This window comes from Leucopleurus acutus (assembly GCF_964270905.1).
Source record: "Leucopleurus acutus genome assembly, chromosome: 12".
Taxonomy (NCBI): Eukaryota; Metazoa; Chordata; class Mammalia; order Artiodactyla; family Delphinidae; genus Leucopleurus; species Leucopleurus acutus.
Genome location: NC_139154.1, coordinates 45,119,156 through 45,144,504, shown reverse-complemented (window position 1 = coordinate 45,144,504; position 25,349 = coordinate 45,119,156). Strand labels below are relative to the sequence as shown.

The following is a 25,349-nucleotide window of genomic DNA, read 5'->3' as shown; positions in this document are numbered from 1 at the left end:
AAATAAACAGAATACGAGAGAGTAAATGGAATAGCATGTTTTTGAATGAGCAGACTCAATATTGTAGTCAGGATGTCAATTCTTTATAAATCAATTTATAGACATCATCTAATTCATATGATATCATGTAAGAAAACGTCAACAAGAGATTTTTTAGTATGTTAAAAATGATTCTAAAGTTCACCTGGGCTATTAGATGTGTTGGAGATAGTAGCTAAAAATATTTTGGAAAATAATAATAATGTAGTTGATTTGTATACCAGATTTTAAAACACAATATAAAAGCATCTGTAATTATAATAGTGTGGTATAGCACTAGGTCAGAGAGAGAACGGAACAGAATAAAGAAGCTGGAAACATGCCCTAGCTAAAATAAGGATTGCGTGTTTAAGAGAAGTAGCATTTCAAACTGGGAGAAAAGAAAGATCATTCAATAAACAGAACTGGAAGGATTACATAACCATTAAGAAAAAAGTTAAATTCCTACCTTACATCTTACAACAAAATGAGATAACTTAGAACAGGATAAAAATTTGAATCTATAAAGTGAAATCATGACACACGTAGAAGAAAATGTAAATGAACAGATATCTGAAGCCAGGATAGGAAAGGACTTTCCAAGCATAAAAAACCGAGAGGAAACATCAAAGTGAAAAAGGCTGACCAACAGGACAACAAACAAATTGAAGGGTTCTATACAATCAAGAAACCATAAATGCATTTAAAAGACAAATGACAAACTGGGAAAAATATTTCTAACATGACACCAAAAGGTTAATGTTCTCTTATGCATAAAGAGCTCTTACAAATCAATAAGAAAAGATGAATGTAAATAGAAGAATAGGCAAAGGACAGGAATGTCAATAAACACAGAAACAAATGCTCTAGCCCACAGGTAATCAAGGGTGTGCAAACTGAGACCACGAAGAGATTGAGATAGTTTTAAAAATTGTAATAGGTAAGCGTTGGGTAAAATAGGTGTTCACGTGCTATTTATGGAAGAGTAAATAGGCGACGTGGAGGTACAGATCAATGTCTTCTGTATGTTCCTACCTCTGATCTGGTAACACCTCTTCTAGGAATTAATTTTAAGGAAATAATCCAAAACGTCTGCCGATATTTATTTTCAACAACACCTGATTTCAATGTTATTAATAATAGCAAATCATTATCTAAATATCCAACAATTAGAAGTTAAATAAAACATGGCACATTAATATAATGGAATATAATGAAATGCAGCCTTTTAAGATGTTTTTGAATGTATAATGACAATGAGAAATCAATACAAGGTTAAGACGGAAAAAGCAGGAGATAAAATGATATATATTATACTACAGTCCCAATTCTACTCAAAGTGACAAAAAATGGATTCTGAAATGTTAACTGTTTTTATCTCTTAGTGATGAGATTAGGCATGGTTTTTCTTTCTGCTAAAATTTTCCATAAAGAACATTATTCTTATAATTAGAAAGTTATATAATTTTAAAAGATCAAACCTTGGTAATTCTATTTCTAGAACTCTAGCCAAAACATTCTCTCATGTAACTCTCACAACCGCCCCATAATGCTGGTACTAGTATTTCCACGTGACATGTGAGAGACAGAGGCCTGGGTGAATAACGTGATGAGCCTGATGTTAGCCTGGGCCTTGTCAGATCTGTCTGACACCAAAATTATGAACCAAAATGATCCACAAGAGGGTTATAATAGGAGAAAAAATGTATACCTCCTGGGTGGAATGGCTGAGTAAACCAGTATGCAGGCATGACGAAATACCATGTAGGCGTTAAGAATTGATGTTTAGGAATCACTTTTAATGACGCGGGAAACTGTTCTAAAGTTTAAAAAAGCAAGATGCAAAATTTCATTTGCAACATGGCCCCATCTATTGTAAAAATGCAAAACAAAAGGAAGACTAGAAGAAAATATGATAAAATAGTAAGAAAAGCCATCTGTAGACAATAGGGTTTTAGAGGTTAATACCTACTTCATTTTGCCCGAAAATACTACACAATGGGTGTTACTTTTATTACCAAAAATGTTCCACATTAACTGAAAAAAAATGAACATGCCACCCATTATGATCCTCTTCCTCATACCTATCTGTACTTTAAGGCCAAGTTGAAGGCTCACCTCCCCCATGAAGCCCTCCTTGATTTGCCCAGCCCATTCTGCTCTGACCTTTCAAAACATGTCTTTAAAGTTGAGTTTTGACTCCTGGCTTCAGGAACTGTCACATGGGTCTCTAAGGGCATCATAGCTCTTGTGCTGAATTCTCTACCAAGTATCCTAGAATCTCTGGGGTAGGAAGCACACCACCACCTTCTGCTTTTGTGTCTTAGGCGTGGCTGTGAGTGGGGCAGGCTTGTGGAACTGATGTCAACAGAGCTGCCATTACTGTACCTTCTGTAGCTTGGGCCTGTCTGGGGACAGGGTAGATGATTACCATGAGCCAGACTAGTCCATGGAAAATGAGAAAACTCAAGAGTATGTAGTGAATTTTCTAAAACACTAAGTTCATTCAACTCTTCCATATTCTGGGATTATATCCTTCCTACGCTTTGGTGTTAAAACATTCAGTGTTCTTTGAAATGATGGGGTGGAGTAGATGGTAATTTTAAAATGTTATTTAACAAACTAGTAACTGGCAACTTCATGTTTCTTCCCCCATTTTCATCATGTTTCATGGTCCATAAAATACTAAACATTGCAACTAACTTTTCTGAAGAAGGGAGTTTAAAGAATTTATTACATTTGTAATCTAAATAGTACTGGTGCCCATTGAACAAAAGTAGAATATTATTTGTTACCATTCAGAGAAGTATTCTTAACTATCCAGTCCCATATAGCTACCCCTTTCCTTTTCCCAAATATTGTCCCTCATAGCATTTACAATTATCTACATTATATTCCAGTATTTGTTTGTTTTCTTTTTTAATGCTAAGTCTCCCTATGGAGAATGTATGTTCCACGAAGACAAGGTCTTAGCTTGGCTCATTGTTGACACACACAGTAGGTGCTGAATTAGTATCTGTTAAATAAATAAAGGAAGGAACTTGGAGCGGGAAAGGGTGGAAGCCTTTGGTTGGAGTCTTAGAATACTAGAAAATCAAATTTAGTGTTAAAGTCATTGATGGGTAACATACCTGTTCGGGACCTAATTCTAGCTGGGTACCAGCTATACTAGCATGTGGTATCTTGTATCTGGAGAAAACTCTTGTAAAGGTTTCCTTTAGTGCCCAGTCATTCTGGGAATAAGATATTAAAAACAGAGTAAACACACTGAGCAGAATTCCTGGCCAGTAGCACTGGCTCATGCACTGGCAGGACATATTCAGTGGGAACATACATACAACTCAATTGCAAGCAGCTCTCCATCTCCAGTTACTGATTAACACTCTCCTTCCCCAAGGCCTCTCAGCTAGCTTCTCTTTAAAAACAAATCGTTTTTTTACAGTAGTTGATGAGAAAATGCCCTCTTGTGGGCGTGACAGTGGACCTCCTCGATAGTATCAAAGATTTCTGAAAATGTGGTTATTGAAGAGAACTCCTTCATTAAAGATTTTTTTAAAAAAATTCAAACATCAACCCTTTGTTAAAGTGAAAATGCATTTTCTAAAAGGCCATTAAACACTCCATTCACTTCTGCATGTCTACCTTAGCAATGCAAGTTCCGATTATCTTGAACCACGTCGTCACAAAGATAATTATTCTCCTTTCTAAACTTCTGTATGATCTGCTAATGACTGGGTGGCTTTTTTTTTTTTTTTATCATCGCCCAGAATCTGCCTCCTTTCTGCTCCCAGGAACATCACCTGAGACTGACAGGCAGCAATTGAAAATAATAAAATTATGTAAGAGTAGCTTGTAATCACCAGCATTTCACAAGCAGCAAAATGCATTTTGCTCTGGCTGAGGAGAAGAAAGTTTCTTCCTCATTTTAAATCTGTATCAGAGGTAAAGCCTTCTATTAAAACACAATTCTTGGTACACTTAGAGCCTCTGGCAGACTGCCAAAGAGACGATCAGGGAACTATTGCTGCAGAGAAGCAGGCCGTCAAAGGCATGGAGGAGCATCCTGAGAAAGGGGCAGAGTCTCCAGAATTCTCGGAGGGTTCTGCTCAGTCGCCCTCACCCCTCTGGCCAGGCTCCTCTGCCAGTGGAAACACATGCATGCACACACACACACACCCCTTTCTGGAGGGGTATGGGTAGGTAAACATTCAGAAAATCCTTCCCTGTCTTTTGCTCTACACTTACACACACACACACACACACACACACATTTTGGGTTTCTTCTTTCCTTTCTCACTCCTTTTTGTCCTATGTAACTGACATCATCATTATTATTAAATTATAAACCCTGTGACTCGGGATCTGGTTAATTGCAACCTTTTTGCTGGATGTAATTTACAGGGACAAGTGACCACTTGGGGGCACAGTTATTTGAGAAGGCTGGCACTCAGCTAGCATGCAGCAAGGCAGGCTTTTCAGGTTTGGCATCTGCTTTAGCTTGGTTGTCTCTAAGAAGACAGCCCCCAATTTTGGATCCTGCTGGAGCCCCAGGATGGAACAGAACTCTGAGAGAATTGTTCATTTAAGGTGAGTCTGAGATTCACTGTGAAGAATATTATATATGGGATTATATGAAATTATTTTGTTCCTTCCTCCCTTTAAAAAACTGGTTGTTTAAAAATCTCTTCCACATTGTGGCCTGTCCTTTTCATGTTTTCATCAGTATTTGTGTGGGCGTGTACACAAACACAGTGCTCACTATGAAGGTGGCAGGTGGCGAAAATTCACCTTATTAGTATAGTTAAATTTCTTTCCCCTGTTAAATGTTTTTATTCCTTTCCATTATGAAAAATATGCTGATTGTTTTTTAAAAAACCTATTTTTTAAATAGACAAATTTTAAGTAGAATTTTAAAAGGAGAATAATGACTACTGTTAACATTACGGCACATTTTCAGTCTTTCGTTCTATGCTCTTCATTTTTTTTTACATACTTGACGTCATTGTATATATATATATATAATATGTCCCTGATTTCTTTTCATTAACCAAGTTTCCTTTTAAAAAACGATTCTCATGATAAACAAACTCATGATAAAGTCACTAAAAATTTTGCTCTCAATGCGCAAAGAAGTGTTTTGTATTTTTCCTTGTAGTCTCCTGATCAGAAGAAAGGCAAGGAATGCTCTTCACGCCACCTCTTTGCCAACTCCACCCCAGTACCCAAACACGTACTCTGAGGACAGATTTTCCCCTGAGACAAACCAGGCTGTGTCAGTGCATCACTGGGCAGACGGGACAAACCCGAGTCGGGGGAGAAGACAGTAAAGTGGGGGGTGCGCACGGGCAACACCCGGGAGCCATTCCAGGCTGCACTTTCACCAGTGACCCCAAGCCCCGCGGCCTCCAGACGAGCACACGGGTTAGTGTCCTGGGAAGATTCGTGTGTGGTGCACAGGAAAAATGGAGCAAAGATCATCTTTCATGGCTCAGATTTGAATGCACAGTCATTTCACATCCTGGTGAAGGGATCCCTTATCTAGTCACACATTTTAGGAAATCATCCCTGCTTGCATGTGACAATAACCAAGGCAGAGAGAGAAAATTCCCCGGCGTTTGCACTCTTTCACCCAGAACAGCTTGAAACAGCACAGGATTCACAGGAGAGGATCCCTCACCCAGACCTGCCACTCCCACCCCTCCTTGCACACTCGGGATGCTGTTTCCATGTTCTAGGATTTGGGGTTCCGGTCCCAGCTCTGCCTCTCACTGGCACGTCTCAGATGGCATTCCCCTGCTCTGCGGCTCACTCGATCAAACTGTGACATGTGCCCAGCACTGGCCTAGGCTCTTAGAGGAAAATCAACAAAGGAATATAAACGCAAGGTGAGGCGATCAATCCTCCAGGAGCACACGGTCAGCTGGGGACCCCTAAGAAGCGTTTACCTGGAGAACCTGGGTCACGGGCTCATCCCAGAGGAAGCCATGAAGGATGGGCAGAGAGATGGACAAGCCTTCTAGAGATGGAAGAGGGGAGGGGGGAGTCAAGGGTGGCCTCAGCCTGGCCAGAGCGGCTCCTCGGCCAGCTGACAGTCCCTCTGTCCCCAGTGCATCTTCCTCCTCTCCAGCCACATCAGGGGCTCAGTTCCCTGTGCCCATGGGTGGGCGGGCACGACTCATCAGGCCCTGGCTTGCTGAGATGGGCTCCATGCCCCATTCCCCTGTCCCAGGAGCATCAGCACCACGGGCTCTGGCCAGGGAGCCGACCACACAGTCGTGGGGCTCACACGACTCCCAGCTGTGCCACCAACACTTCTCAGAGGTGAATTCAGAGCAATGCATCCTTTAGAAATCACAGTGCAAACCCAAGCTGGCCTTCCCAGCTTACCTCTCACAGGGGAGAGTAGATTTGTTAGCTGTATTGAGCTTGTGAGCTGGTGGACTGGGGACGGGGGTCCGGGGCGTGCAAAGGGAGGCACCCGAATGGAGGGAGGGCGACCATCACCAGCACACCTGCCCTGGGAGGTCCTCCCACTGCCCTGCTCCAGGGGGCTTCCCAGCGACCACCACACCCTCATCGGCCCGTGTTCCCACAGCTCTCCACTGGAGGCAACAGTTCCAGTTAGCACCCCGCACTCTCCAAGTCATGCGATGATGCATGGCCCAGGAATGTGGACCCAGGGGAGACAAGTGAACTCAGCTTTCACGCAGATGTACCTTGTGTGCATTCCTGGAAGGCGAGAATTACCTCGCCCCCCACCTTACAGTCCTGTTACGGGCAGTACATAGGGCAGCAAAGCTATTATTAGTGTCATTATATGAGGTGGCTATGTTCCAAGAGATGAGGTAAACTGCCTAGGATTTCGCCATTTCTAGGCGGCCCTGCTAGGATGCTGAGGCCTGACCTCCCTGGCAGCAAAGGCCATGGCTCGTGGGCACAAGGCCTCACTGCTACTTCAGGAGCTGAGATGCTGCCCAGAAATGTGGAAGTGGGGGACGCTGACCTCAGAGTCAGACAGCAGACTCACTGGAGAATGGGTCACAACAGAGAGGGCAAGGTCACTGGAAGAACAGCTCTTGCAAGAATAGCTCTTGCGCTACAGTCTCAGACTAAAGGCATTCACGCGGCTGCAGAAAGAACGTGTCAACCAGCTCTGAGGCTGCAAACCAGAGAGGAAGGGGCCGAACTGGGGAGCGGTCACCCTAGTCCCTACCCCGTGGGATCCAGTCAGTTCTGCAGGTGGCCGCCTGAGCTGGGGAGGTGCAGTCACTGCTCAAGGACACTGACCTTTAAGACCACATCCACCACCTTCCTGTCCCCAGGGCAGAGTCACCAAGCAGCCTCCCGATAAGAGACTCAGGTTCCTGTGTGATGCACCTTCAAGGGACAAATCTGTCCAGTAGCAACATGAGCATCTGGTCTAGCGGGTGCCATACTTTTAGCGTGAATCACCCGAATGCCAGGACCTGGAGACTGTTCAACTCCGGGTAAGCTGCCAGTCTCGTAGGAAACCCCCCTGCATGGAGAGCTTATATTACAACGCCAATCTGTGGGGACACTCCCAGATGGCCAGCTATCATCCTCACTCGCTGGCAACTCTCCCCAAACACTGCAACACTCAATGTCCATCCACAGGAGAGTGGACACACCAACTCTGGGACACACCACGGAACGCTACTTAGCAATAAGGAACAAACTACTGGGGTAAGTGTCAAGATGGATAAGTGGCGCCCGGGGTAGGCTGAGTGAAGCCAGAGGGCACCAGAGTACACACCACATGCTTTGGTTCATACAAAGTCACACAGCAGGCAAAGCTCATCTCTGATGACAGACATCAGAAAATGGTCAGGAGAAGAAGGGGGACTGGTTGGAGGCGGCATGTGGGAACTTTCTGGGGTGACGAAAACGTTTTACATCTTGTTTTGGATGGTGGCTACACAGGTACATACAGTTATCAAAACTCAGTGAACTCAACACTTTAGATCTGTGGATTTTATTGTATTGCTTCAACTATGATATCTCAAATAAAACACATACATACATACAATGCCCAGCGAAGGGCAAGGTACACAGCAGGTGCTCAAACTGATGAACTGTTGAAGTAAATGCCTTTTTTCCCCCTAAGCAAATTGTTTAAAGAATTTATTAGGAGAGCCAATTTGGAATATGTTTAGAAGTCTTATTTTTTTTAATTGTGGTAAAAATATATAACATAAATTTTACCATTTTAACCAGTTAAGTGTACAGTTCAGCAGCATTAGATACAGTCACACTGTTGTGCAAACATGACCACCATCCATTTCCAGAACTTTTTCATCTTCCCAAATTAAAACTGTACCCACTAAACAACAGTGGGTTGTTTAGTGGGTACAGTTTTAATTCCCCTCTCCCCCAGCCCTTGGCAACCACCATTCTATGTTCTGTCTCTATGAATCTGACAACTCTAGGTGCCTCACAGATGGGGAATCATACAATATTTGTCTTTTTATGGCTGGTTTATTTCACTTGGCATAACGCCTTCCAGGTTCATCCATGTTGCAGCATGTGTCAGAATTCCCTTCCTCTTTGTGAGGCTGAGTAATATTCCAGTGTGTGACTATATCACATTTTACACACCCATTCACCCACTGATGAACACTTGGGTTGCTTCCACCTTTTGGCTATTGTGAATAATGCTGCTATGAACATGGGTGTGTAAACATCTATTTGAGTCCTTGCTTTCACTTCTTTTGGGTATATACCCAGAAGCAGAATTACAGGATTGTATAATTGTATATTTAATTTTTTGAGGAATCTCTATACTGTTTTCCTTAGTGATCACACCATTTTATATTGCTATGAGCAGCACATAAGGGTTCCACTTTATCCACATCCTCACCAACACTTCTTATTTTCTATTTTTTAAAAATAATAGTCATCCTAATGGGTGTGAAATGATATCTCATCATGGTTTTGATTTGCATTTTCCTAATGATTAGTGGTGTTGAGCATCTTTTCATGTGCTTCTCGGTGATGGGTATATCTTCTTTGGAGAAATGTCCGTTCAAGTCCTTTGCCCATTTTTCACATCGAGCTGTTTGTTTGTTTGTTGTTGAGTTGAAAGTAAATAAGTTTTATCTGTAACTTTGTGCAGGACTGAGAACCCAGTCTCGCCCTTCCCACCGTCACATGCTCAGTCCCTAGATGTCAATCTCATGTCCCCGTCCCTACCCCCAATGGTCCCTTGGTCACACAGAGCACAGGAGCCAAGAGTCAGACAGGCAACTGCCTGACCCTTTCCCTAGGACCAAGGAGATTATACCTGGCCTTGGTGTCTAGTCCAGATATCAAAAAAATGTTTCTGAAGACCAGACGTTCTGGGAGGCATACCTGGAATAAAAACAGCTGACAGTTACAGCTCTCGAGTTGTGACTTCACAGTTCAGTGAGTACCCACCCCACCTCTGTGACCTCCCAAGGAGTCCTCACTAACAAAGAGGGCTTTTTGTGCTTTCTGCAGAATCTGGGAGAGAAATTTTAAATTCCTAGGTGGGAACCTGAGCAGGGTGGTGGCTCTGGAATGCCCTTTTCACTGGGGGGTGTGAGGGAGAGAGCATGGGAGAGGCAGGGGCTGTCCCCACAGCCCATCTGGAAATGCAGGGCTGGAGCCCTTGCCACAGGATAATGGTTTGTGTGGCTTTACCTTAGCCCGAGCTGCTTTCCTATTAGTCTCCCCACTGCTGCCTGTGACCTTCCCCTCACGTCCCAGTCCCCAGTCGCTGGTGTCTTCCAGGTCACACAACACACATCCCCTCCCTCCAGAAAGCCCTGTGGGCTTCTACACTGTCAGACCTCTCCCCCAGGGGTGCCAGGGCAGACCCTGTTGGAGACCTGGGGCCAGTGAAAAAAAATGTCCCTTCAGTTACAAGAGAGGTGGTGAGTTCATGGAGAGGAAAAAAAGTGACTTCCATGAAGCATGGTTTCCATGAAAATCATTCTTCTCCTTGGGGGCAAAGGAGGAAATTTTAGATCTTAGTGCCATTTAATTGTGGAAAAAGGCAGTTTTCCCACAGGGCGTGAGGCAACCCAGGTACTCCTCTTTTTTTTTTTTTCCCCTGCAATGTGTTGCCATAGATCAGTAGATTGAGAAGCTTCCGAGCTTCTACTTGGCACACCTAGGTTTCAGCAAGAAAAAGGTTCCTTTCACAGTTTGAATATTGTTCAAGTTTCGATGATTAAAGCTGGTTGGAACAGCATGAAACGAATAGATTACAGCACTCCACTTACAGCAGGCTCTTCGCTAGCAAGATCAGCCCCACTTGCTGCACGCGGCCTCCGTGTCTCACTAATCCGGCTTCCGAATGCGGCACTGACACTTCCCAAATTCAGTGGCCCTGGCTTTTGGTTTGGAAAGCCAGAATCAGAGTATGGTCATCTTATAGTTCTTCAGATCAAGCAAACAGGCTAGTTCAATGCCAAAATAGCCTACCCCGAACAAATAAGCTGATTCAACGGCAGAAATAACCTATGCATGGCTCAAGAAGTCAAAACAGTGCAGAATTGCAACAAAATGGCCTCATACGAATGTGGGTATGAGGTTCCTGAGCTAAGATCCTGAAGCTCTCACTCAGCATCAGGGAAACGACTGGGGATGCACATGAACACAGAGCAGACACCCCTCTTCACAGCCCACCCAACATGGCCATCATTTTCTGGACAGAACAGATCAGGCAGCTCCCCCCGCTACAGTGAGCACTGACGGACTGGCCAAAATTCAGTCTGCTTGTTGTCCCAAAGGTGGCAAGGTTGGCCTCACTGATGAGGGATTCTAGATCAGAGCTTTAGAAAATCACTGCACGTGCTTTGGCAAGACAACTGCATCTAGGCTCCCAGGCTGCCCTCTACCCCTATCTGTGGTGAAAGACCAGGTTTGGGGGTTTTATTTGTATCTCCAATCTGTTAAGAACCAAAATGTGGTCTTAGCATGCACGACTAGACCACAGCTCACACCACATACTGCTCTCTTGGCAACGCACACGGGAGTGTGACGTGGCCCCAGACTGGTCCACACCTTCAATGAGAGAAGCCCAAGGATCATGCTCTTGGCTGTCAAGGCAGTGGCAAATGCAACAGAAGTTTCTAAATGCTTACTCCCGTTTTATCTTGTCTCAGACTGGTAACTGATTTGAGGTCTGGCAGCATGAGGACCAGGGCTAGAGTGGCATCATTTTCTACTGGCCTGGATAGCCTGGCCAGCAGCAGCAGTGTCCAACCTAGGTGCCGGGTGGAACTGCGTGGATGCCTGTGGTAGCATTCAGGATCAGGTTCTTCCCCTGTGGTCTGTCTTTCAGAACTTCACAGGAAACTGCTGGACTAGATCCTCATTGATCTTCTTCCGCCTGCTCTCCACATGCCATGGGCTTCTGAGTTGGCTGGGAGCTCATGGTCGGGGCCACATCTCAGGGCATCTGAACAGTGAGTACCCACCATGTGTAAAGTCCAAGGCCAAAAGACAAAGCTGGTGCCTGCCTTCAAGGAGGTCATGATTCCCAAAATGAATCCAGAAATAACCACTTGTTCACATGATTTGGAGCAGAGACCAACCCACCCATACACATAGACAGCAGTTATGATATGCCTGGTGTTGTTCTAAGCGCTGTAAACAGGAAGCCATCTAATCCTCGAATATTTGATTCTCATCCATGTAAGTCAGGGCACCCTAAGAAGCCTTCTGACCACAAGGATACATAGTCAGTTAGACCTAAGCCTTCAAGATAAACTCAGAAGCGAACTTTTGTTCAGTTTACAAACGATGATGGCAGTGAGTTTAAGTGTGAAGGAATTTGAAATCATGTTGACGGGTCTCACTTTCAGGTTTATTTCAAGCCTTAAAATAAAATTAGCTGGACCTCAACTTATTATGTCAACTGTGGTAATCAGTGAGCAATGTGGCTAAGTGTGTATATACTGTTATTTAAATAAGCAATTTATATTCTGTATGAAAGGGAAGACTGGCTCTCTCCCTTCTTTAGAGGTGGGCAGTCGTCTGGAGGCCAGGCCTGTGCATTCCTTTAACCCATCCAGCCACCTGTGTTTGTTGATCTGACCTCAGGCAAATGCTCTGTCTCTCTAGAACTCATCTGCAAAATGGGAATAATGCCACCCACGTCACAAGGTGAGCAACAAAAGAGATGCTGCATGAAAGGAACCGTTCTCTCCATTGTACCTGCTCAGTAAACAGTTACTGAGTCTCTACTCGTTCAGAAGCTCCAGGAGACGAATATATCATTAAAGTTCCTTAGGAGGCTAAGCTCAGCTGCAGTTTTGATCCGAAAGCAAATGCTTAAAGCTGGAAATTTGAAACAAGAAGATAAAAGAGAAAGGTAAGTTTTTGGTTTGTTTTTTTAAATGCACATTTCACCTTTCCCCACTACTGCTCAATGTTGCTAAATATCCAAAAGGAAAACAGGGACGATCTGGCGGCTGTTAGGTCTCTAATTTGGCCTAAGCTTTTGCTTTTCACAAGACAGAGAGTCCTCTTGTCTGTTCGTGCTTCATCATCCCCACCACTGACCCTGCTTCTAAGAGCTTTGCAGGGAGGCCTGAAGAAACAGAAAGCCTCCTCCTGCCTGATTTTACCTTGAGGGGAGAGACAAGCCCAGGAGTAAGGAAGCGGGAGGTGGTGGGGCGGAACCTCACCCTCACCCAGCATCATTTCCTGTGGGATCACTCAGTTACAAGTTCAATCAAAGGCACTGTAGCCATGCCTTTCTCCCAGTGAATCTCAAACTGGAGAAGTCATTCCTTGCCTGAGTGAGGGTTAGAAGAGTTAAAACAGGGAGCAAACACATCTTTGTGTGTCCGCCCCAGGTTCTGTTCGCATCCTCTCATCCATCTCCAGAAGCAACCAACCAACCCGCCCCCACCCCTGCACCAAAGAATTCAAATAGGACAGAACTTGGAAAATACAGCGTTATTGCCCTTTCATGGTGGTCTCTATGATTGCAAGGTGTTTTATTTTCCATTAAAACAATGCTTTTATGAAATGCCACAAATTAAAAAATCTAAGTGGGGACAACACCTCACGAGTAAGTGTAATATGAAGGACGGACTAGGACGGACTTTGCGTCGACTCTCACAAGTGCCAAATAGATTCGAGTTATCACTGGAATGAAGAAGCTCCAAGAAAATTAGTCTTCAAGTCTCAAGTCATAAATCCTAAAAGATTCCATTTAGATTAGTTAGAATTCATCAACAAGCATATTTAATAGATGTATGCCCAAATATAGCATCTAAAATTCCACACAATGAAAAACCACGAAGATACAGCTACACAGCTAACTGAGTGAAAAGGAACTCCAAAAAGTAGCCTTTGATGTCTTTGATGTCTGACACCTTCTCTGGGCATAAATTTATCCAGGCAAATAGTTTTACTATCAAGTTTTGTGCCAGGCACTGTGTTAGGCACTGGGATTGAAAAGTGAACACACCCAGATCAGTCTTCAGCGGTCCTGGATGTATCCTTAATCCTCTCTACACTGTTTCTACTCCTTACTTCGATATTTAGTTATTACACTGGCTCAATGTGGAAACAGCTGCCATTCAAACATCTGAAAGTTTTTCTCCTTAGCGTTCCAGGAGACAGAGGAAATGGAAGCAGGTAAGCAAATCCCAAAGTACTGTGAATGTTGGACCTGGTCAATATTCTTATTAAAGTTCACGTTCCCTCTAGTAGAATTATTTTACTTAAAATGTTAATTAGCACAGACAGTGCGGTACCTGGTGCATAGCGGGCAGCGTGTAGTGGTGCAAATGCATCGAGACCCAGTCTGGAGTCTCACACCCGCCCCACCATACACACACCGAAAAGACAAGACAGACTGGTAGTTGACGGATGTGGGTTCAAACCCAGATGTACAATTCATGGCCTTGGGCCAGTTGATTATGTTTCTGAGCCTCATCTTCATTTGCAAAATGTGGATAATCCCTACCTCTCAGCGTTGATATGAGGATTAGAGGTAATCTATGTAAAGCACTAAAATATAGTGGTCACCCATAACTGGAAGCTATTATTATTATATTATTGGGGCTTGATACAGGTTTGGTGATTGAATAATAGATTAGCTGACCTCTAAAATCCACATCAACTCTAAAATTATGATACTAACAATGGAATTAAAAGTTCATATATCAAATCACTCAAGGATATTTTTAACTTTTGTAATTGTGATGCAAATCTCGTTTCAGAATAAGTCCTGCTAATGAGACTCACAGAATACAATGTATTTATATACACCATGGCATATTATGAAAACCTGTATGATCAAATTTAACAGGATAGGTGTCTATGGTTTCTGAGATCTCCAGGGCTTGCTGCTGCCTTTTCTATCACAACTACTTGACCGAAGTTCTCCTTTCTAGAGCACTTCTCTAGGCCAGACAGACACTGTGATGCAGGTTTTACCGGAGTTATCTTGACCACGATTATTCCTTCCATTTTCATAAAAGAAAATGGAGGCATACTGAGATTAAGGATCTTTCCAAGGTCACACAGCTAGTAGGCACCAGGCACTGGACTTCAACTATGACACTAAACCCATGCCTTTACCCACTGTGCCATATCGCTGCAACTCAGGCAAGCCCTAAACGCAAAACATAAGCGATTGGAGAGACTTGTGAGGAAATGTACCCACAGAAAAGGAAGAACAAATGTCAGTCACATCTATTGCATTCTTCCTCTGACTGTATTCTGTTGACTACATTTTCACCATGTCTCTTAAACAGAGGATCAGTGTAACATATCCATGTAAAAAGTGGGAGAATCCAGCAATCCCTCTTCTGGGTATATATGGAAAAGAATTGAAAGCTGGATCTTGAAGAGATATCTGCACACCCATGTTCATAGACATGTACTGTAAGATTTCCCCTTACATGAGATATCTAAAGTAGTCAAATGTATAGAAGCAGAAAGTAGAATGGTGGTTGCCAGGGAATGGGGAAGGGGGAAATGGGCAGCTGCTGCTTAATCGGCATAGAGTTTCAGTTTTGCATGATGAGAAAGTTCTGGATATCCATTGCACATCAATATAAATATCAGCACTCCTGAACTGTACACTTAAAAATGGTAAAGATGATACATTTTATGTTACGTGTTTCTTTTTACCACAATTAAAAAAATAAAGTGGCAGAATACATATCTGTATATATGTGTGTATATAGACATATTTTATGTATAATGTATTTGTATATATGTATGCGTATGTATATACATAACACACGCATATATCCTTAAAAGAGTCAATGATTTAAAAATTTCAAAACTCTAGAAAATAATTACAAAAAATTGACACCTGTGGGGCCAATGACAGCCATCAAATGTTTGGGGAGCTGACCTCTTGGCCCAAACCAGATCACTTTCACAATGCTCAACCATCCCTGTTCTAGTTTCTGAATCATCACCACCTGCTGCAGAGTCAAGAGTCCGAACCATGTGAATTTCATGCAGATATCCTCTCTCAGGCAAAATGAGAAATCTTCCCTTTCCCTCCCTAAAGGTGGAGATCCCCCAAGACAATAAAGTTTATTTCACAAATAATTGTGTTGCTATTTTCAATGATCAACCTACCTCATCTTTTTTTTTTTTTTTTTTTTTTTTTGCAGCTTCAATTTCCCTGTTTTCAAGTGATTTCCTTAAAGAAAGCAGAGACTACCTTTCTGACCTAGGACTTCAGGAAAGTAAGCGGGTAGCTGTTGTAGGAAGAACCAGAGTTTGCTTTCAGAGTGATCTTGATCTCAGCAGGCAGGTAAAAAATTCGGACACACTTTTCCTTCTTAACCAAAATTATTCAGACTATTTTTTTTTTAGCATGTTAGGAGATGAATCCAGATTTCCTGAGTAATAACAAACGACCATCTTCTGCATAAACTACATTCTTCCAGTTTCTAAACATTTGGGTTTACATGTGATTTATCTGTTTGCAAAGAGATTTCTTTTCTTTCTTTCTTTCTTTCATTTTTTTGCCACGCTGCTTGTGGGACCTTAATTCCCCCACCAGGGATTGAACCCCGGGCCCTGGCAGTGAGAACACTGAGTCCTCACCACTGGACCACCAGGGAATTCCCTGCAAAGAGATCTCTTATTCTCCAGTCATCCTACATGGTTTCTGCTTTGGTTTAGCCTCACCCACCACAACCAAAGGCTGGACTTCTTATTCATGGTGTTTATTCCTCCCCCTACCCCCAAGTAAGCACTTAGCTGACCGATTACAGAATCACAAGATTGGTTATAATTCCGTTTCTCCATCTGACTTTGAACTTAAGTGCTCCAATTATTTTGCCTGATCCTAATAAGTCAGTAGTGTGCTAATGCTTGCCTTGATATTTCTAAAATATACAGGGTGTGATTAGCATAGGACTGCATCATTAGAAAGCAAAGTTGAAAGCGGGTGAGCAAAATCATCACTCGCATTTAAGCAAAGCTTCCTGTTCAGTGAACTTAACAATGTTACAATGATCCTAGAGACACTATATGCTGTGACTAAACGTATATCGTATTCAGAAAAAGCCTCAGATGCTCCAGAACCTTCTGTCTTTGGCTACTACTGGATGAGAAAAGATCCTAGGAGGACAGGCTTGTTCCAGCACACAAAGTCCAGAAGTCTGTTTAAGCCAGATACAGCTGAAGACATAAAGAATCCTTGAACCATAACAGGGTAGGAGGGGAAAAAAGGAAGGAAGGAAGGAAGGAAGGAAAGAAGGAAAGAAGGAAGGAGGGAAGGAAAGAAGGGAGAGAGGGAAACCTTTAGTCAATTCCGCTGGGTTGGATTGACATCTCCAGGCCATAAAGTGAGAAAGCTTTAGGGTAAGCCTGCTGGAAGAAAAAAGAAAAACAAACAAAAAAACCCCATGCACACACACATATCAAATGAGATGCTAAAAAACTACATTAGCATCAGTGGTGTTATTTGAGTCGATTAAAAAAATTTAACCCTTTTATATCTGTGTGCAACCAGGAATAGTGTAAACTTTTGGGAACTAGCAGATAGAGAGAAAAAAAAAAGAAAATGCTTTAAACTGGGAATGATTTGCAGTCAAATCAATTGATAAATGAAAGAAAAAAAGATGGTACAACGGAAATTGATGCCAAAGATTTATAAGGTTGACTAAGTAAACAAAAATGGAACGGATCACCATGGAAATGCATGAATATTGAAATAGGCAAGATCTGAATACACTAATGATATGCCTCACTGAGATTGACAGGTGTTGATAACAACTGTGACAATCCACACCAACATCCACACTTCGAACATGTTTATTCCTAGAAAACACAGGCTGCATTTAAAGGTTCCTTCTCTTTTACAAAATAAATTTTCTATTCTTCAAGGGACTAACTCAATTCTCATCTACTTGAAAAACAAAAAAGGTTTTATCATTTGCTTTTTGGATATGAGGAGCTGCAGTTAGCAGAAGTCATTCTCTTGGGCTCTACTAGTCTTTGTTCCAATAAACCTCTCACAAAACTGAATTCTCAGTCTTGTTTATCTCCCGCATTGAGTACTTGAAGTATGACCACCACTCATTAGAAGCATAATTAAAAAGACACAACCTAGATTCCTCACTTCCTTCACATACACATGAAAACCAGTAACCCTTAATCTATTTGTTACCATGGCTACCATAGGATATTTTATTTCAGTACAACTCTAGGTATTTCGTTTGGATTGTTGCTTGCAAATGAAAGTTGGAGACCTATAAATTTCTGTTAACTGCTAGAAATGGAGAGACTGAACAGAAGAAAATGTTTTTTCTTAATCACGGACAAATACGGTTTATAAGATGTTTGTGCAGAAAAGTTATTAAAATTGGTTAAATACATCAGCCCATAAACTAATTTAAATGCCATTAAATTCATATAGAGTTTAAGGGCACATATGCTAGTAATTCCCTGATTTATAGCAGGATGATAAATCAAGTGCACTCAGAACAATGTACCGGACGGAGACTGTATTCACCAGTGGCACACAGCTCCATACTAGTATAAATGCCTAGAATATGTGACTACTCAAATACATGCATGCCAACCAGCCTTTAAAGTATTCACCTGTGAATTATCCGACGTTTTGGCCAAGAGTCGGGATGAACAATCAATAAAGTTGTTCATCATGCCCTCCCCCCCCAAAAGTGAAAAAGTAGCTCTGCACTCTCCATTGTAATTTTCAAAAAAATCACGAATGAGGTGGGCTAATTAAATCTGCTGTCATTCATCCTAAACCGAAATAATTCCTTAAATCTGCCCTCCCAGGGCTGAGTTGGAGATAAGACCGCATGGCAAGAAAAGGTAGTCTGTAGTGAGTAGACAGATGACTTTAAAGCGACTGAAATTAGGGTAAATACAGCTGTAACCAGGACAGATCTGTCACTGCAAGAGGAGTCCGAATCCCAGCATAGCTCGGCTAGTGAGAGGCTGGAGCCTGCAGCAGTGGAGCCTGACTTTCCCTGAGCTGACGAAGTGGAAGTTTCGCGGGCAGCAGCAGATCGGCGTCCTCAGCGGTCCCGTCCCTCCAGCGCCGAGGTCTCGTCTAATGCTGCATAAATACCTGCGCCCACGATTCGCCCCGGGCGCGCCGCGGCGCAAGCACCGTAGAGACAGAGGAGAGCGTTTGCAGAGCGGCAGGGATGGCAAAGGCGGCGGCTCCCTAGGGACCCCCGGGGGGACCCACCAACTGATCACGTGTCTACCATTGGGTTCCAGAGCTCAGGAACGACAACTGGCTTCTCAGCTAGCGGACCCAGGCATCCAAAACTCGCGCTTTGGCCCCATCACCGTTGGCTGCAGGCAGCCAGCGCGTCTCCGCCTTCCCCAGCCAACGCAGACCCGACCTGCCCGGGAGCTGCCTCGGACCTATCCGGGCTCTCGACTCTGCTCTCCCGACCCCGGGCGAGCTCTCCCCTCCCTCGGGGCCCAGAGCCCGCACTGCCCAGCGTCCGCAACCGCGCCGCGACCGCATATAACCCTCGCGCTCTCGGCTCGCTCCAGGCCACAGAGACCCGGACATGAGCCCTCTGCCACCTGGCACCTCCCGCGGCAGTCTGGGCGCGCGTCCACACTCCCACATTACACATCTCCCCGTCCACACTATCCCGCACATAAACAACCTCTCCCCACCCAACACACATCCTAGCCGCTTCACCAGCCCCGTACGCTCTCCTTTCCGCGCCCCCGCCCAAAGACGCTGGCACCCACAAGGCGTTAAGGGAAGGCGGGTCACAACAAGGTCTGTATGGGCTTCCTCCCTGTGGTTTTCTCGCTCCTCTACCTCGAAAGTTACTTGGGATTGAGTGAAGAGACCAGGTCCCCAAATGCGGGTCTGAGGACGGGAGGGATCAGAAACCCCAGCTTGGCTTTCCGCTGCACAGAGGCGCGCACCTCCCCAAAGGCCAGACGCGTGGCCGCCCCCAGCGTCCAGCCCTCCGGTGCCTCTTCCTGGCCCCCAGCCCGGCTCGGGCCCGGGGCCGCTCAGGGGAGGTGGCTTGGAGAGGGACGCATGCTGTCGGGCCCAGCCGAAGAGCTGCCTCGGCTGGGGGTGGGGGGTCACACTCGCTTCCAGCGCCCCCTACCACAGCGACATTGGCCTCGGGCAGCCCCTGTGCATACACACCCGGGGGCAGGAAGTTTCCCCCCCCTCCGCCTTTTTTCCCCCCTGGAGCAGCGCAGGCGCAAGGGCTCCTGCAGCCTTGCGAGTCCAGACGCGGGAGGCTCCTGCCGCCGCCGCCGCCGCGGGAGCCGAGCCCAGCGTTCCGGGTACTCGGGCCCCGCTCCCAAGCCCGGCCCGGCCCCACGCAGCCTCCAGGACCCTGGGTCCCCGGCGCCGCATCCTTGTTGCCCTAGCCTGGCTCTTACCTCCAGCCGCGCGGCTCTGGCCCCGGTCCGACGCGCAGAGAGCCTGGGGTCGCGAGTGGGCGCAGGAGGGCTGATGGATAGGGGACGGTGCCTGCGGGTAGCTGTAGCTGGGGCCGCTCGGGTCCTGGCCGGGAGAAACGGATCCAGGTCCACCTCCTCGCGTTCCTGCTCTCCGCCTTCTCCCCCTTTTCCTTCTCCTCCTCCTCCGCCGCCGCCTCCCGGCAGCCCAGTAAGGATGCCCGAGAGAGGGAAGTCAGTCCTTCTGCCTGTCAGCCTGTGCGGCTACGCGCGGCGCGGCGCGGCTCTCACCGAGGCGGCGGCGGCGGCGGCGGCGGCTCCGGCAGCATCGCCCCCCCACTCTCCCCGCAGCCGCGGCGGCCGCGGGGCTAGGGTTGGCTCCGGGCTCCGGGCTCGGGCTTCGGGCGGGGGCTGCACTCAGGCGTGGCGGCCGCCGGGACTGCGGGCGGGCCCTGCGGAGCCGGGGCCGGGGCTGGAGCTGCAGCTAGATCCGCGGCGGCGGGGACGGCGGCTGCGCGGGGGCTGGCGCGGCCGCGGCACGGGGACCATGCTCCCTTCTGGCTCGCTCCGCTCCGGGTACCGTCTGCTTTAGCTGCGAGGGAGGCGGGCTGCGGCGTGCAGCCAGGGGCGGGCGGAGCCAATCACGGGCGCCCGAGTGGGCGGGGGCGGAGGGTGGGGGAGGCGGGGCGCCCCCGGCCGGGCGCCCAGCGCTGTTCCCGGGGCCCGAGGGATACCCAGCAGCCGCGCGCCGGGCCCGGGAGGAGTGCTCGCGGGTGTGTCCGTCCGTCCGTCCGTCCGCCGCCCCCGCCCCCCTGCGGTGGCTCCCGGCTCGGCCCGCTCGGCGGCCGCGCCCGGCAGATGCACGGCGCGTGGCACCGGCTCCTGGGCCCCAGCCTCCCGGCCCCGCCCGCCCAGGGTTGGCTGACGGGACCGAGGCGAGCTCGCCGTCCTCTCTCAACACCTGAGGAAACTGGCGGAAAAGTTTGAGAACGAAAAGTCCAATCGTCTTTCAGCTTCCGCCCTCCCTATGACACTCCAGCCACGGTAAGGAGCAGGAATTGTCCAAATCTCTGAAGAACCACGGCAAGCCCTGTAAATCCTGGCCGCCGACCCTCGACTCTCCTCGGTGTACACGGACTTTCCTGTCTACACTGACCCTCTTGAATCCACAGGACCTCTCTGTTTAGACAGCCCCTACTCAGGCCACCCCAGCCTTCCATGTCTACACTGACTCCCACCCTGTCTACACTGACTTTCTTAGTTCCACCACTTCCCCGTCTCCACACGCTGTCTACACAGACCCTAACTTCAACCTTGTTGGGAAAGGTTTGGCCGGAAGCCCGTGGCAGCCCCAGTGCGGGCTTTCCATTGTGCCAGAACATTTCATTTCAGCACCAGTCTTCCCTTCTTTGGTAGATCTAGATCTGGCTTTTATTCCCTGCCCTCTCCCTCCTCCCCTACCTCCCCCTCATTTGGTTTTGAATTTCAGAGGAAATATATCTTTTTCCCCCATCCCCCATCTCTGGGCTTCAACAACCCTCCCCCCCATGCCCGCCCCGCCCCCCCCCCCCCCCCCCCCCCCCCGCTTCCCCGGCGAAGCCGCTGAGGCCCGAGGCCTGGGTAGAAACTGGGGAGGTGGGTGTGGAAAGGTAGGGAGCTGCTTGCTATCTGGCTTGAACTGGGCGGAGCCAGCCCGGGGCGGGCTCTGCCAGGCCCCGCCCCCCATCTGCCAGGGCATGGGGAGGGTTCGTTGGTAAATCTCTTTCAGCTTATTCCTGTGATATCTGAATCCAGGCCTCTTCTCTCCTTGGCTGTAAACTCGGTGCAAGGATTGTGCCTTCTTTAATATCTTGTGGGAAGCAGAGTACAGTGTGGTGGCTGATAAATAATAAATACTAATCATCTACTGAGAGTAGCAGGAGGACCATCAGTGAAAGGGAATGAGAACACCAGGGAAAGGACCCATTGGTATTAGAGTAACTGCATTTTCTGAAAAAAGAAAAAAAATCGAATGAAGTTTTGGTGTGTGAAGCCTGGCGGTGGGGAGAGGACAGAGTAAAGCACTGCAGCGAGGAATCCCCCGTTGATGGTGGGGTCAGCCAGGAGAAGTGGTGTGTCTTTAAGCAAGGGTGATCGAGGGTGCCTTGAAGGGGGAACAGGTGGGAGTGGGGGCACAAAAGCTCCTCCAACAACCTGAAGAGGAACGCGAGATGTGGTTTGAATGCCACGGTCTGAACGTGGTATATGAAAAGTGATTGAAGGGTAATGTAGATGGGAGAAAGGAGAAAGAAGGATTACTTGGGGTTTTAAAAAAGGACGCAGGTAACATTTCAAGCACTGAATGCAAAGAGAACAAAGGCACAGGTGAGTCAATGTTCATTCATGTTGTAGGAAGCTGTCCTCTGAAATGATCTGCATGGGCCCACCAGCTGTGAGCTTGTGGGATCCACCAGGCTACATCCTGGAGCAGTGGCACATAGGACAGGTGTAGACATTATGGAAATGTGGCTAAGGTTTGCAGGGTTAAGGGATAGGTTAAAATCTGGCAATCTGAGGCACTCATAATGTCTGACGTGATTTTGAATGATCCTCAAATGAAAGCAGGAAATACGCACTCCAGGAATCCTTCCTCAGCTGCATCTCCAGGTGAAGCTGTAAGGATTCTCCCAGTTTCCCTGCTGGCATTATCAGAGAAGAGAGACTGTGCTGAATCTGCATCCAGCCGGGTGATGCCAGGGGTGCTGGTTCTAGAGTGCTGCAACGCCTTCAGGGTTGGATCTTGATAACGGCTCACCGGGGGGGTGCCAGCCTGTCAGGAGAATGAGAAAAGCTGTGTGAAGTAGAATCACAGTGGGCTAGTCTACCCCCTCCTCACCCCACCCTTCTTTCATCCCCAGAGCCTGAATGCAAATAAGGATTTCCAGAGTCTGAAGCTGAGATCTTCCTCTGCAGTGGGGCTCCGCCTAGCTAGGAACTGTTGGGTTCGGACTTAGGAAGAGTCGGCTCTGGTCTAGACATGAGCTCCATTTCACCTGAAGTGCTGTTGTTCATGTCATCTGCCCCTGTTCCCCCAGGCTCTTGGTGACATACAGTGGATCTGCTCTGTGTTGTGTAAGAGATCTGTCTGTGTAGACCTTGCCCGTAGCTGGGATCTGTCCTGGGTTTTTCACTGCCCTGCTTTGTGGTATTTGGGATAAGCCCCATGGTTAGCATGGATCTCTCTCTGTGGTAAATGTGATTTGTTCCATGTTACACGTGAGAGCTTCTTCAGCCCCGGTCAAAGATTTCTCCATGAAGCACGGGATCAAGCTCTGTAGAGTGAGCTCAAAACCCAGCCCTCCCTGTCCTGACAAAGATGCCCCAAGCTGGGCTCTGAGATCAGGACTAATGTGTCTGCTCCAAGCAGATGGGTTGTGAAGGAGTGGACTTGTGAGGCCCAGGGAGGTAGACTGGAATGCTGCAGAACATGCATTCCCCACTCAGAGCATAGACCATTATTTGCGCAGTCCATCAGACAAGGACTTTGTTCTGGAAAGGCTACCGCCGTCACCTGGAGAGGCACCAGAGGAAGCCCCAGCGTTACTGTCTGGGAGTGCCCACTGTGGCTGAGACGGACTTCCCTCCCTGTTTGTATTTATAAATAGTAATCACAACAAAACGATCATTTACTCAGTGGCTGCAATGTGCCAACCATTGTACCAGGTATTCTACCCACAATACCTGGTCAATGGTCATAGCAACCTGTGGAGTTAGTGTTAGCAGCCCCAAGCGCTGAGTCATAGAGAGGGTAAGTGACCTCCTGAAATCACACAGCCAGTAAATGGCAGAGCTGGTATTTGAGTCTGGTCGCCTGGTTCCAAAGCCTTTGTTCTTTTCACCATCCTCAACACACAAATGCAGTTTCTTTTGTCATTAACCCAGTGCTTTTCCCTTGGAGAAGACACAGTGGATGCTGATTTTGCCTCTATCAGCAGCCAGTCCTGGAGTCAGGACTGGGAATCAGTCTTAGGACACAGAGGGCTGATGTAGAAGAGGGAAAAGCATCTCTTTGTTTACTGAATGCACAGGTCACTTGGAAGAGTGGACGCCTCATCAGAAACCCTCAGGTCTGAGAGGACATCTGTTTCCAGGAGCGAAGTGGGTATAAATAGAGCAGGAGCCAGCCTCTCTGCTGGTCTGGTTTTGTGTTTGCTGTTTTGTTTTTCTAACATTCTGCTCCACTAAAACCACCCCCATTTGGCATCAAAAGCATGAATAAATCCTACATAAGTCACTGTCCCTCCAGTGGCTAATCAATCCATAAAAATCTATTTAGCACCTACTGTGTGTCCTGCATTTCAACCCCATGGTGTTGATTAAAGCAGGAAGTAAGAAGTCACAGCTGCTGTATTTTCACTGTGGCCACCCTGCTCTGTGGATGCGTGGAAAAGGCACATGCTAATCATGCAATCAGCCATTTGCAGAGGACCTCCCGCACGCTCAGCCTTGTGCTGGGTGCTCTCAGGAGTATAGGGAAGGTACAAGGTGCGCTTCTCACTCTGCTCATTTTTACCCTGCCTGTGCCCCAGAAGGGGCTGAGGCATCCAAATACAATACAGGATTTTCCCCCTCCCCCTTATCTGTGGTTTCAGTTACTTGTGGTCAACCCCGGTTTGAAAATATTAAATGGAAAATTCTAGAAAGAAACAATTCATAGGTTTTCAATTGCATGCCATTCTGAGTAGTGTGATGAAATCTCATGCCATGCTGCCCGCGATGTGAATCATCCCTTTGTCCAGCGTATCCACGCTGTGTACGCTACCTGCCCATTGGTATAGGATAAAAGTCAGTGCTTATAGGGTTTGGTACTGTCTGCGGTTTCATGCATCCACCGGGGCTCTTGGGACAGATTCCCTGCAGATAAGGTGGGACTACTGTACTTGGTTCTTGTTCTTGACAGAGGCTAAGGTAACAACAGTTGTTATCAAGAAGCATAACTGAGTGCTCAGATGTGGGGAAAAGACTCCAAGTGTTGTGGGATGCAGGGGATGATCTGTAAGAGTGGGGCTGGTCAGGATGGGTGGGTGGGTGTCAGACTGGACCTGAGGAATGAGGAGGTTTTTCCTGGGGGGCAGAGGGAACCCAGAGCCGCCAGAGTGGAAGGCAGGGGCCAGGAGGGTAGAGGAGTAGGATTCCTGGACTGGGGGACCCATCCCAGTGTGAGAGTTTCTGAAACACTGCTTGCTGGTAATAGTCATTTCCTTTGGGTGAAAATGAAAATGTGTTTTCCTTCTTTGCCCAAATCAGTGAACTATTAGATTCTAAGATTCAGAGTGAAACTGGTGGTGTCTTTTTTGGCATTTTCAATGGTGGGAATGCAGAAGCTTTTTTTAGTACCAGTTGTTTGCAGGCGGCAGGAGTGCTAATTAGACAGAGCCACTAGCAAATTTCCT

General features: G+C 46.7%; 1 protein-coding gene across 1 annotated transcript in view; it reads right to left on the bottom strand.

Annotated features, from left to right (window-relative positions):
• Positions 1 to 20,112, bottom strand: part of KLHL29 (kelch like family member 29) — a gene marked incomplete at its 3' end in the record, with an annotated part of 308,705 nt that extends 288,593 nt beyond the window's left edge. The window contains exon 1 of the mRNA XM_082851615.1: positions 19,900 to 20,112. The remainder of the gene's footprint in view (positions 1 to 19,899) is intronic.
• Between the last annotated feature and the right edge of the window lie 5,237 nt (positions 20,113 to 25,349).